Raw genomic sequence first — 13121 nt, 5'->3', positions numbered from 1 at the left:
CACGCCTCCTCCAGACGCTCGCTTCCGGTCCCTCCCACCTCGCCCCGTGCGCCTATTGGCGGCCGTGAGTGGCTGCGGCCCAATCAGCTTCCGTGCGCTCGGAGCGCCGCCTCTGACTGGCCTTTTTGGATGGATTTTTAAAAACAAGCCGGCTCCGGAGGAGGCTGCGCATGCGCGCCGACGCTCGTGCGTTGCCTGGAGACGGTGCCTCGTGCAGTCCGCTAGGCTGGCGGGGCGGGGAGGCTCTGGTCAGCTCCCGGCGCTTTCCCGTCAGCCCCCGGGCGGAGTCGCTTCCCACCGGCTGCCTGCGGAGCTCTGAGGAAACCGCTGCTTGAGAGATGCCCTCAAGCGGTTAGCGCGCCGACTGCCCTCTCAGAAGACCCGGCTTCGGTTCCCAGCACCGCCTGGCGGCTGACGCCCGTCTATACCTCCGGTTCCAGAGGATCCGACGCCCTCGTCTGACCTCCGCGGGCACTGCACGACACATTTTCAGGCAATACTCACACTCAAAATAAAAATAATAAGTAAAAATATTTTTAAAAATAAATAAGTTTCCAGAAAGTGCTGCTGGCCTGCACCTGTCATAGCAAGCGTGAGGTGGCCGGGGCTACATAGTGAATTCCAGGCCAGCCTGGGGTATATAGTAAAGTCAGGTCTGGAAAAAGTTAAGCTAAAAATTGAGGCGTGGTACAGCTAGATAATTGGACGTCCAAATCCTCAGCAACTGACCTCTTGGCCACACTTCAAAGATGTGGTTCTGAATGGCGTTTGCGGGGCGGGGTGTGAGGGGCGGACCGTCCATCAGACCCCGATATCCACAAGCATCTCAAAATGAGATGTACTCTCTCCTGTACCCAGATTTTCATGTGCATGTATGTGCCCGTGCACATAACATACTATATATAACTCCCTATTCAAAAATAAGCATTTATTAGTGTGTGTCAATTATACATGATCGCTTTCATATCTTCATACGTGTACATAACATCTCAATCATGTTCACACTCCCTTACCTTTTCTGTCTCCCTCTCATGTTAAACCCCTTCCTCTTTCCAGCTAGACCCCCTCCACTTCGCGCGCGTGTGTGTGTGTGTGTGTGTGTGTGTGTGTGTGTGTCCTGGGGAGTTTCGCCAGGATTCCTTACAGTAGTGTGTCTGGGAGTTGGTTTCCAGGAGCAATGCATCTTACAGGAAGGAAATGTCCCTCCCTCTGCTACCAGCCTTTATTAAGCCCTGGGAAGGGGTGAGATCCCACGAGCCCCTTCCCCACAAATAAGCCTCAAGGCAGGAACAAGCCAGGAATTATGAAGTTAACACGTCTGGGGTATGTTGCCTTCTTCTATAAGATCCGACCTCCCTACACCCCTCTTTCCCTGTCGTTGGACTATTCCTGCATCCTACCTTTTACTGAAGTCCTGCTGACCCAATTCCAAAACAACTTTCTCCATAAAATCTCCCTGTTCCCAGCTATCCTTGAGTTGTTACCCAGGTCTTTCCTGGAACATGGTTTCTACTTCATTTTTTAGGATTTCTGCCATGTCTTCTGTTTGGTCCCCCATCAGACTGAAAAATTCCTCTAGAATAGAATCTCATTCATCTTTGCATAACCCCCTTGTGCCTTTGCACATAGTAATTTTAAAACTTTGGATCATCTTTTGGTAAGTGCAGTCTGGGGAAAGGGCTAGTTCTCTGCTGTCCTTGATTTCCCAATATAAAAAAGCAGGAAGAAAAACTCATTAGGACATTGCTGTCATCCAACGAAGGGTCTGTTATTCTTGAGTTTGAACCAAATTTGACTCCAACACCAATTACTATCCCATTGGTTCTCAGAGAAATGATTGAATTATCACCCACCTTAAGAAAATGGACAGTACTTTATTTTTTATTATTAGTTTTATATGTATGTGTGTATTGCCTGCATGTATGTAAGTACACCCAAGAACAGCTAGTGTTCTTAACTGCTGAGGCCTCTCTCCAGCCCCTAGTACTTTCTTTTTAAGGCTTGAATGCAAAGCCTGCCTTCATTAATTACTTAGCAGATAACAGTCTAGTTGTCACTGTATAGCTAAGGCTTGTGCTGCTGGGGTTTTTTTTATAATAAACAATTTAATAATTCGTTCTTGAATAAGGAACTCATGTAATTAGAATATTCTAGTAGCTTCTGCAATATTTCTGTGGCTTCAACTGCCTGGTATTTTGGGTGCTAGAAGTTGAACTAAATTGTATGTCCTATGAGAGTCCATTTTTGTCTCTTTCCTTTGCTCATTTTAAATCCACTCTCACTGAGCCAGTCCACCTCTGTGGACCACTCACCCCCACCTCTACTTTCTAGGAATCAGTGCTCTGGAGCTTTGCATCTTTTCTTCTCCAGCTTTAAACCTCAGCCTTTAGCACTGACATCAACTTAGCTCAGCTCCCTTGCCCTTTGTCCTTTCTGTCTCTCAAACCTGTCCAGCTGCTCGCACCTTCCTTGGGAGCAGTGTTACTGTGGAGTGAGGCTGGAAAGAGATACTAAGTCTGTGGGTACTGGGGCTGGAGAGACGGCTCAGCGGTTAAGAACACTGACTGCTCTTGCAGAGGACCCGGGTTTGATTCCCAGCACCCACATGGCAGCTAACAACCCTCTGTACTCCAGTTTCAGGAGATCCAATGCCCCCTTCTGACCTCTGCAGGCATTGCATGGCATGGATGCACTTGCCGTGAGGCAATACACTCATACACATAAAATATAAATAATAAATATTTTATTGAAAAAAATTCAATACTCTGTTTTGACTGCTAACTGGGTCTCTCTCTCCCCCCACATACACACACACACACACACACACACACACACACACACACACACAGAGAGAGACCTAGCTCTTTCTCAAAATTTTAGAATTTCTCCAATCTCCGCTAGATACCAACCACCTTCATTCTCACCCTCAAGAGCAGACTTTACCTTACAGTTCACAGGAAATGTTCTACTACCCAGTTACAAGCTGGCCTCTAAACAGACATGGAAACATTTCATTCTTCCAAGTTTCAGCTGTGTTGTGTAGCACATTGTTTCTGAAGAACTTCCTTTGCAAGAATGCACTTGCAAGCAATCTTTTTTTTAATATTTTATTTATTATTTTTATTTTATGTGTATGAGTGTATTGCCTACATGTATGTGAGTGCACCCGTGTCGTGCAATGCCTCAGAGGTCAGAAGAGGGCTTCGGATTCCCCTGAAACTGGAGTTACGGACGGTTCATAGCCGCCATGTGGGTGCTGGGAATCGAACCAAACCACATGCCTACAGTGCCAGAAGAGGTTATTAGGATCCTCCAGAACTGGAATTACTGACAGTTGTGGGTGCTGGGAACTGAACCCAGGTCCTCTGCAAAAGCAGCCAGTGCTCTTAGCCACTGAGCCACTGAGCCATCTCTCCAGCAAACAATCTTTTTAACTACTTGTTCTTTCCTAGTAGCATTTAAACTGCCTAAATATTTCCCTCACACTCCCAGCCCCACTTTCCCCTCCAGTGATCCCAATATTCCTGCTCACATTCCATTTGTTTTTTAGATTTGATTAGATTGTTTTACATCCTCTAATCAACTGTTCTTAAGAAAAAAAGCATAAAAGTACTTGTTATATAAAGCTGTCTCTATCTCTAAATCATGGAGATAACATGACCTACTGCTTTAAGCAACATCTTATTTTGTATTTCATATATTTAGCTTTATAAGGACTTTAAAACATTTTACAATTACCACATTCTGCTCACCTAATTATGAGATTATCTTTCGCACTGTTTTGTCAATTCCACGAGAAAGGAACCTCAGCTGGTTTTTGGTTTGTTTATTTGGGTTTATTTTATTTTATTTATTGGTCTTTTTGAGACAGGGTCTCCCTGTAGCCCCAGCTGTCCTTGAACTCTCTATGTAGACCAGGCTGGCCTTGAACTCACAGAGATCCACCTGATCCACCTGCCTCTGTCTCCCAAGTGCTGGGATTAAAGGCGTGCAGCACCACGCCCGGCTTGTGTTTTTTAAATTTTTATTTCTCTTATCTGCAACTGTTACATGTCAGTATGTTGTAGTTGCATCTCCTGTAAGTAGCACATTATTTTAGTGTTATATCCCTCAAAACATCAAGATCTTGAATTTTAGTGAGATAAATGTATACAAAATATGCACATTTTGAGTCTTCACTGCAATGAATTTTGACAAACATACACACTTCTACATGTCTATAAACACTAATAAAGTCAGAATATAAACTTTGTTTTTCATTCCAAACATTTCCATATGTTCTTTCCCAGCTATCCAGTCACAAATTCTCAGATCCGTTTGGTCAGTAAATAGCAATTTACAGTAAATGGACATTTTCTAGGGCTTCATGTAACTAGAATTATGCAGAATGTGCTTTTATTTTATGTATATGAGTCTTTTTCCTTGCATGTATGTAAGTGTACCTGAGTCATGTAATGCCCCTGCAGGTCAGAAGAGGGTGTCAGATCCCCCAGAGATGGGCTTATGGATGGTTGTTAGCCACCCTGTGGGTGCTGGAAAATAAACCGGGGTCTTCTGAAAGAGCAGACAGTGCTCTTAACTGCTGAGCCATCTCTGCAGCTCCTGAGGATGTACTTTTTGAAGTCTAATTCTTTCAGCCTTCTTCACAAGACTTCTTTATTGTGTATATAACTCTGAGGATTTTTAAAAAGTTCTTAATACTGTTTCTTTGCATGGTTATAAAAAACAGCTCATCCATTCACCTGTGCAGTGATGTTTGTGTTGTTCCCAATTTGGAACCATTAAAAAATGAAGTTTCTGGGGGCTGGAGAGATGGCTCAGAGGTTAAGAGCACTGACTGCTCTTGCAGAGGACCCAGGTTCGATTCCCAGCACCTACATGGCGGCTACAAACCGTCCTTAACTCCAGTTCCAGGGGAATCCGAAGCCCTCTTCTGACCTCCGTGGCGTTGCATGACACGGGTGCACTCACCTATATACAGGCCATACACTCATACACATAAAATAAAAATAATAATTTTTTTTAAATGAGTGCTCTAGTGACCACAACGCTGTCCGTTTCTGACAAACTTCCTTCCGCTCCCTTTCACTCTCTTCTCCTACCTGGACAGATTATTTTCCCATCGCTCTCCTTCCTGGATCTGTCTCTGCTGACTTGGTTCTCCTCAGTCCGAGGTCACAGTTCCTGGTTCTTTCTATATGTAGAGATTTTCAGCTAGATTCCTGACATCGTAAAATTAATATTTGTTATTTTGTCGTATTGCTTGAAAGAGTTCTGTGCAATTCTGTCAGGAGACTAAGTTTCTCCACATTTTGTGAGTTTCTGTGTTGTATGAAGAAGACTCTGAGGGCAGCTGTGGCTGTTTAGATTGTCTCTAAGGCCGGGGTCTTTGGCTTTGTACTGGCTCCCCTTGTATCCACACTCCACTCCGACTGATGGGAACTTAGACTACTTCTAGCTCCAGTGATTTTTGTCTGTCTGTCTGTCTGTCTGTTTTGAGGTAGGATCTCCATTCTGACCCTTGCTGGCCTGGAACTCACAACAGTCCTCCAGCCTCTGCCTCTCATGCGCTGGGATTACAGGCATGTGCTGCTGTACCCAGCCAGAATGAGCACTTAGACCTGCGTCACTCACAGCTCTCCCGGTAATTATTCTTTTTTGGCTCCATGCAGTCTGTGCATGTACTGACTTATTGTGCAGGTCAAAAACTCAGAGATCCATATCAGCCTGAAGTCTCCTGGGTTTGGTTTTTTGTCTTATGTTTATTTATATTTGGTTTTGTTTGCAGTGCGAAGGATTCAACCCAAGGCCTTGCTTTTGCTAGACAAGTGCTCCGCCGCTGAGCTACATCCCCAGGCTCAGGTTTCTTACATTTTATCTCTGTGTAACTGCCTCCTCTCTGTTCCTGTTTCCTGTGTATTTTACCTTCCCAGCCTCCCCCAGATTCTGATACATTCATCTTCTTCTCTGATCATCTCACTGTTGGGGGCTCAGTAAGAATCAACAAACTGACTTCTCACTTGAACTTCTCTGAGACCTCTTTCTCCTGAGTCTCATACCTACATATTCAGCTATCATCTGGACATGGCTACATGAATGTCTCATAGACACTTCAACATTTTAAATCAGAATTCCCTCCAGTGGGGCTGGAGAGATGCTGCTCTTCCAGAGGACCTGAGTTCAGTTCCCAGCACCGATGTCAGGTATTTCACAGCTGCCTGGGACTCCAGCTCCAGGTGACATATCAACACACAGACACACATAGATGCATGTAATTAAAAAAAATTTTAACACCTTGTGTGGTGGTGCATGCCTGTAGGCCAGCACTCAGGAGTCAGAGGCAGGCAGATCTCTGTGAGTTCAAGGCCAGCCTGGTCTACATAGGAAGTGTTCCAGGCCACCTGAAGCTACAGGAAGACCCTGTCTCAAAAAATAAATAAAATAAATTTTTTAATCTTTGAGGGAGCGGGAGAGAGGGCCCAGCAGTTAAAGGCACTGGCTGCTCTTACAGAGGATCCAGGCTCAGTTCCCAGCACCACATGGTGGCGGCTAACAACCATCTGTAACTCCACTTCCAGGGGATCTGATGCCCTCTTCTGGCCTTGGAGGGCACTGGATGCACAGCTTGTGTGCCAGCTGCAATCAGGGAAATATGTTTTGGAGATCTTAAGGCGATGAATTATAAAACGTAAGGCTATAGGGAGAATGGGGGTACTTTAACTGGGGAAAGATGAAGGAGGGTTAGACAGGGAGAGAGGAGAGAACTAATGCTTATCTGGTGTGAAAAGCCAGAGGGAAACATATTAGTTCAAAACCCTACTGAAAAATTACATATACAATGTCTCTACAAGTCCGTGTGTATAGCTGAAGACTAATAACAAGAAACAGTGCCAGACAGGAGAGACCTCCCTTTGAGATGTTTGTCGGGATAGTCCAAGAGACTCCCAAAATTTACACAAGCTGTTGCTACAGCCCTTGATTGCTTCCCAGAACTTGAAGTAAGACCCTACTGAAGACTGGGCATACTTCAGACATAGGACTTGGAGCAATGGAGCTGGACCTAACCTGGAAGCCACCTCCCTTGAAGGCCAGCTCTCATAGCTTTGGAGAACACTATACAAGCTACTAAGGGAGAACATCAATCAGTGGTCCAACCCCAGCTTCAAGACCTAATAACCACAAAAATGACCAGCACAGCAAACTATATTGGGGAGTAGTGGCACTTTTATCTTGGGGGTAATCAACAGCTACCTAACTGGACTTAAAGCCCACTCAATGGGAGGAACTCGTGTGGTACTATAAACCTAGCCAAATACACAGAGCTGAGAGGTCATAAATCTTAGAGAAAACCCCAAGGCCGTCACATCCCTAGACAAATGTAACTTCTTACTATGTGCAAAATATGGACCCTTAAATTTGCAGACAAATAATGCCAGTCATCACTCATCAAAGAAGCTTCTTTTGCAACAGACAGAGATTATTACAGAGTTCCACAACTGGTCACACACAGAGATTAAGTGTGAGATGCTCAACCCTAAGGGGCACATCTACAATGAAACCTCTACACCTAAGACTCATGGAACATAGTGGCACAGGGGCTAGAGAGAACACTAATGCATCTCTCAACTCTCATCAGTGAAGCTCCCTCGTTCACCAAAGGGCCATGGACACAAAAGGCTAAAGCATAGAGATTAAGGGTCTGCAGAGTGTGGGTCCTTGGACAGGATTCCTATATTAAACTTCACACTCAGGGTTCAGGGGCCATTGTGGAAGAGGGGGCAGAAAGATAGTAAGAGCCAGGGAAGGAGGTGCATGACCGTATGGAAATAGAGTCCTAAAGGCTTCTGGGACCTTGCTCACATGAACCTACAACAATGGTGACAGCATGCACAAGACCCACGCAAACTCAAACTGACAGAAACCAGCATTGAACTGTGGAAATGGGCAGCAAGCCCCAATCTTAACCAAAGAACTATTGTCAGCTGATTACTGCTGAGTGAGGAAGAGCTGATCTTAAAGAGAGGGACACTAGATAGGCTGCCTAGACCTCAGTGGATAAACTTGAACTGAGGGATGTCTGGGGACAGTAACGACTCAAAAGGCCTTAACACAAATGATAGAATGTATGAAATCCAGTCAGCAGAGGGCTATAGAAGGGTGCCAATGGGGAACAGCATATAAAGATAATTAAGATGTCCTGTATGACATTCATAAAATTTCAATTAAAAATTCACAAAAATAAGACTAGCAGAATAGGACCTACAGAAAGGGGAACATTCTCTCCTGATTCACAGTTTAAACTGTGTCAAGGACACCTGGAGCGGGAACTATAGGGTGGCTTCCTGAAACTTGCACATAAATATAGTCTTAACAAGTTGAGGTTGATACGCTAGAACCATGTGTAAGGAAATAGGAGAGTAAGACTGAGTTTATTACCCAAGGTCACCTGATTATACAGTCTAGAGAATATAGTCTTTAACAAAACAATGAAGAAATTTCTAGTAACGGGGACCATGGCCTGTTCAAGAAGCTCAGTGGCAGCTGACCTCTATAGGCCAGTGTTGGCAGGGGGAAGTGCTGCTGTGGACCTGGGTTCCATAGTGTCAACATAGAGGAGAGGATTCTAGAATGTCCTAGGCCAGCACCAGCAATGAATCACCTCCTCCAGATAAAGTAGGAATCCTTATTGTAATGGACATGGAGGTCAGAGTAGCAGCTAAAGGGTAAAGATCTGGGGCTGTAGCTGAAAACTGTGTTCCTTGATGAACCGTAGATGACCAGCACACTTGTGTTTAACTTGATTGAGATGAGGAAAAGTAGCTTCTGGCCAGCAGAAGCTGAGAACCACCATATACAAAGTCAAGCAAGCATCTCAGACTTGGCCATGTCCTTGGCAGAGCTAACAGTACTGTAGATAACCACAGCAAGCAAGGTCAAACATCTAGCAAGTCTCAGTGAGATGTAGTGCATAGACCCCTGCATTCTAGAGCAAAGCCACATCTCTGATACAGAATGACCTGCCATTTGAAAATCAGCTGCCAACTTCAAATCCCCAGGACCCCTGTAAAAAGCCAGGTTCAGTGGTATCACGTTTAATTCCATTACTGGGGAGACACAGATGGAAGGACCCCTGGGACTTGCTGGCCTTCCACTCTAGCCAAATCAGTGAGTTCTAGTTCAGTGAGAGACGTTGTCTAAAAAAAATTAAGTGGGGAGTAACTGGGGAAAACTGGTTGCATCAATTTCTGATCTCTACATGTGCGTGCACAGGCATAGGCACCCATGTACACATGGGCCTGTGCACACATACACCACACACAAAGGTATATTGGGACATTTAAGATACAGTGTCAGAGGTGTGGGAAACATGCCATGTAAAAATTGTAGTTACTGGGACCAGAGAGATGGCTCCGTGCTTAAGAACACCGACTGCTGTTTCAGAGGACCTGAGTTTGAGTTCCAGCACCCACAAGGCAGCTAACAACCATTCGTAACTCCAGTTCCAGGGGATCCCACGCCCTCTTCTGACCTCTGTGGGCATTGCATGGCACGGGTGCACTTACACACATGCAGGCAATACACTCATACACATAAGAAATTATAATAAATAAAAATTTTTAAAATTGTAGTTACACTGCCACAAGCCAAGGGATACCAAAGCCGAGTGACTGGAACACCAGGAACTAGGAGAGGGCATGGGGAGGGGCGGGGGGGTCTCCTTAGCTGGCGCCACGGGAACCAACCCTGCCAACACTTTGATCTTGGATTTTCTACTGTCCAGAACTTACTGTGAGACAGTAAGTGTCTGTGTTCCAACCTGAAAGGTTTTGGCTTTGACTTAGTAGCCCTAGAAACCACTACAGATACTAAATTGGAATGGTCTGTTAAAGGCTTAGCTGAGGTACAAGTTCTGGTGTAGCGGCTTCTGGAATGGGCATGCCAAGCTGTGTCCACAGTGGCTAGAGTTTACAGGCCTGAAGTGAAACGGGAAGATTTGGCTCTTCCCAGTGTCACTCAGCCTTCTTTAGGCTCTACTGAGTGGATGTGGAGTGGGGGGACACTGCTCCCAGTGACACAAAAGGGTTCCACAAAATTTGTAGCTAAATTTATAGCATCTGCTTTTCTTACGCATATGGACTTTGTGGAACTGACATGAGGTTGATCGGCCCTGATTTGCCATAAGTTATACTTGCTGTTACAAAACAGCACCAAGAAAAAAATACATCTGGACTTCAGATTCCCTGGGGCTCCCCCTCCTCTCCCAGCTGGTGAGAAAGCGATTGCAAACAACATGGTCCAAAAAGAGGGAGCAACCAAAGGCCAGAGCTGAGGGAGGAAGCTACAGGACCCCTTGCTGGGCAAGTCAGCTAGGTAGATGCTGAGCAAAGATGGGGAGAGCTAGAGAGCAGCAGAAGAGAGACTTGGTGGGTATCAGCCGTAACCCTGGGACCAGTGGGGACGTTAGATTGTTCCCTCCTCCCTCAGTCCTCTCTTTGTTCTTTCTTTTGTGAACATGTTTTTATTTTTGAAAAGAATTTTGTGCATCGGGGAGGGGTGTACACCTTCCAGCGTGTACATGTAGAGATGTGCAGCTCAGAGGACAACTTTCAGGAGTTGGTTCTCAATTTCCACCTTGTTGAGACAGTCTCTCTTGTTTTCCTGCACTTCATACTCCAGACTAGCAGGCTGTAAGCTTCAGGTCAACTCTCTGACTCCCCTCTTGTTGTAGGAGGGATTCCAGATGCTCATTACCACATTAGACCTTTGACGTGGGTTCCAGGGATCAAACTCAGGTTGTCAAGCTTGTGTGGCCATCTCCCCAGCCCTGTCAGTTCTCTACAAAATCTTCCTTAGAGATTAGGGCCACTGTCTTACACTACAGTGACAGAATGGACTTAATGCAGGGACACATGGATCTGCACAGGGTAAAGGCTAGACTACACCTAACGCTGTCATGCAATGCCCACGGAAGTCAGAAGAGGGTGTCAGATCCCCTGGAAATGCAGTTATGGAAGGTTTTTAGCCACTGTGTGGGTGCTGGGAATTGAACCCTGGTCCTCTGCAAAAGCAGGCAGTGCTGTTAACCATGGAGCCACTTCTCCAGCCCCTGTAGCCAATACTTTTATGACTTCTGTGGCCCATTTGTGGTTTCAGCCAAAGATGTGGCAGGAAGTTATGTAAGGATACTGAGTCACATGAAATATCTGTTCACCCCAGGTAGACCAGAGAAAGGATTCCACTTGAGTCCAGTTTGGTGACCTAATGAGTTTATTGATTTACTGATGTATAGGACCCTAGGTGAGAGATTACTTAGAAGAGCACAGGCGACTTTGGGTAGCTTCATCACCGAAAAGCCCAACCCCAACATGGATGAGAGTTCACAAAAGCTGTGTCTATGGAATCCCCACCCCACTCGACCTTCCAGGTTCCATAGTCTCTAAAACATGCCCCCCAGGAGACCATGTGCCATGGGGCAGGATTACTTGCAGCTAGGCATAGAGCTGAAGGGAGTGAGCGCATCTCAGGTGAGGCTCTGGGGGCCCTCTCCCTCCTCCTTCTATGACTGAATGGTAGTAAGACCAGTTTTGTAGGGTCTCGTGGGCATCTCAGCTGCTTCAACTTCAAGACAGTGGCAGCCCTGTAGTGCCCAGAGAACAGAGTGCTGCACAGTGGGCTCAGATCCACCCTCAGGTACAAGCCATAGGTCTCTTGGTGTCCCCAGAGCTTTCTGGGATGCTAAGGCAGCCATCTTTCTACCACCACGCACAATGTGGAAGGGGAGGAGCAGCTAAGGCTCCTGAGGCAACCCTCAGTACGTGGGGTGCGGCTGGGCACCAGAAGATACATGTCTGTCCCTTGGGCAGTGGCGGCAGATTCAGAAGTATTAGGCCCAGATCCTTCCTGCCACAATAAGGACCCTGGTCCCCTGTGTTGACGTGAACTTCTGAATTTCACTTTTCCACTTGGCTTCCTGGGTCATCACACAAATAAACTTCCTCCACCTGGGCTGATCTTGTTCTCTGGGGCAGAACCCAAAGTAAGCAGATTTTTCTGAAAAATTCAACATGCAAGGAATCTGTCTGGGTTGTACCTGGAAGCTCAGTTTCATCATCTGGGCCGTGAGAAGTGCAGTCACCGTGGGATTTGCTCAGTGACTGAGGTTTCAGACCAGGGGCTTCTGCTGGACAAGGTTCATGTTTTCGTACTTGCTGCGTGTATACCCAGACTTCTATGGAGTGAGGAATTCATTTGGGCAGGAATTTATCTTCAAAGCTAGATATTAAAGGGTTTTGAGTCCCTACAGGAAAGAAAGGCTTGGGAATAAATACTAAATATTCAACTGATTTGTATGAGTTAAAGTTTATTGCAAAAATACATATTCAGCCCCTCAAAATGTCTTGGGAAAATTGGTTACAAACCATATGAGCAGCCTGAAGACAGGGGATCTTGAACTTTGAAAGCCCTTTTTCTGTTTCCACCACTAGGTGATTCTCTACACCTGAGAAAGTCTGCAAAGACAACTGTCTCATAAGCTGCGTCCTCCCTTGTTTCTTCTCTCTCTCTCTCTCTCTCTCTCTCTCTCTCTCTCTCTCCTCTCTCTCTCTCTCTTAACTGTCTCCAAGGTTCCTTTGGGCAACCCAAACATGCAACAGGTTGCATACACTAACCAAGGAGGCTGCTGTTTGCAGTCATTGCACACACCTGGTCAGCTTAATTGGCTGCAGGTTTCCTCTCTTTTTAAACTAACGTTTGCTTGTTCAAAGGAGGGGAAAGTACAAGAAAACCAACAGCCTGTATCCTACTGATTATTAAAATCTTTTTTTGGAGGGGGGTCTTTTTGAGACAGGATCTCCCTGTAGCTCCAGCTGGCCTGGAACTCACTATGTAGACCAGGCTGGCCTTGAACTCACAGAGATCTGTCTGCCTCTGCCTCCCAAGTGCTGGGATTAAAGGTGTGCGCCACCACGCCCAGCCTCTCTTTTCCTTAGGAAAAAAGCTGGGGCTGCAGAGAGACAGTCTCAAAAAGACCAAAAAAAAAAAAAGAATTGTTTAACTAGATAAACATTATTGTGGAATCAATACAGAAACTTGGAACACATTCTTTCAATAGTATTCTTTAT

At 45.7% G+C, this 13121-nt stretch overlaps 1 pseudogene; it reads right to left on the bottom strand.

Moving 5' to 3' along the window:
- Positions 1-12610: 12610 nt before the first annotated feature.
- On the bottom strand, positions 12611-12725 carry LOC115068705 (annotated as a pseudogene).
- Positions 12726-13121: the final 396 nt, after the last annotated feature.

Source organism: Nannospalax galili, unplaced genomic scaffold (genome assembly GCF_000622305.1).
Source record: "Nannospalax galili isolate Female #2095 unplaced genomic scaffold, S.galili_v1.0 scaffold648, whole genome shotgun sequence".
Lineage (NCBI taxonomy): Eukaryota > Metazoa > Chordata > Mammalia > Rodentia > Spalacidae > Nannospalax > Nannospalax galili.
Note: the sequence above shows the minus strand (reverse complement) of the source record. Positions and strands in the feature narration are given on the sequence as shown.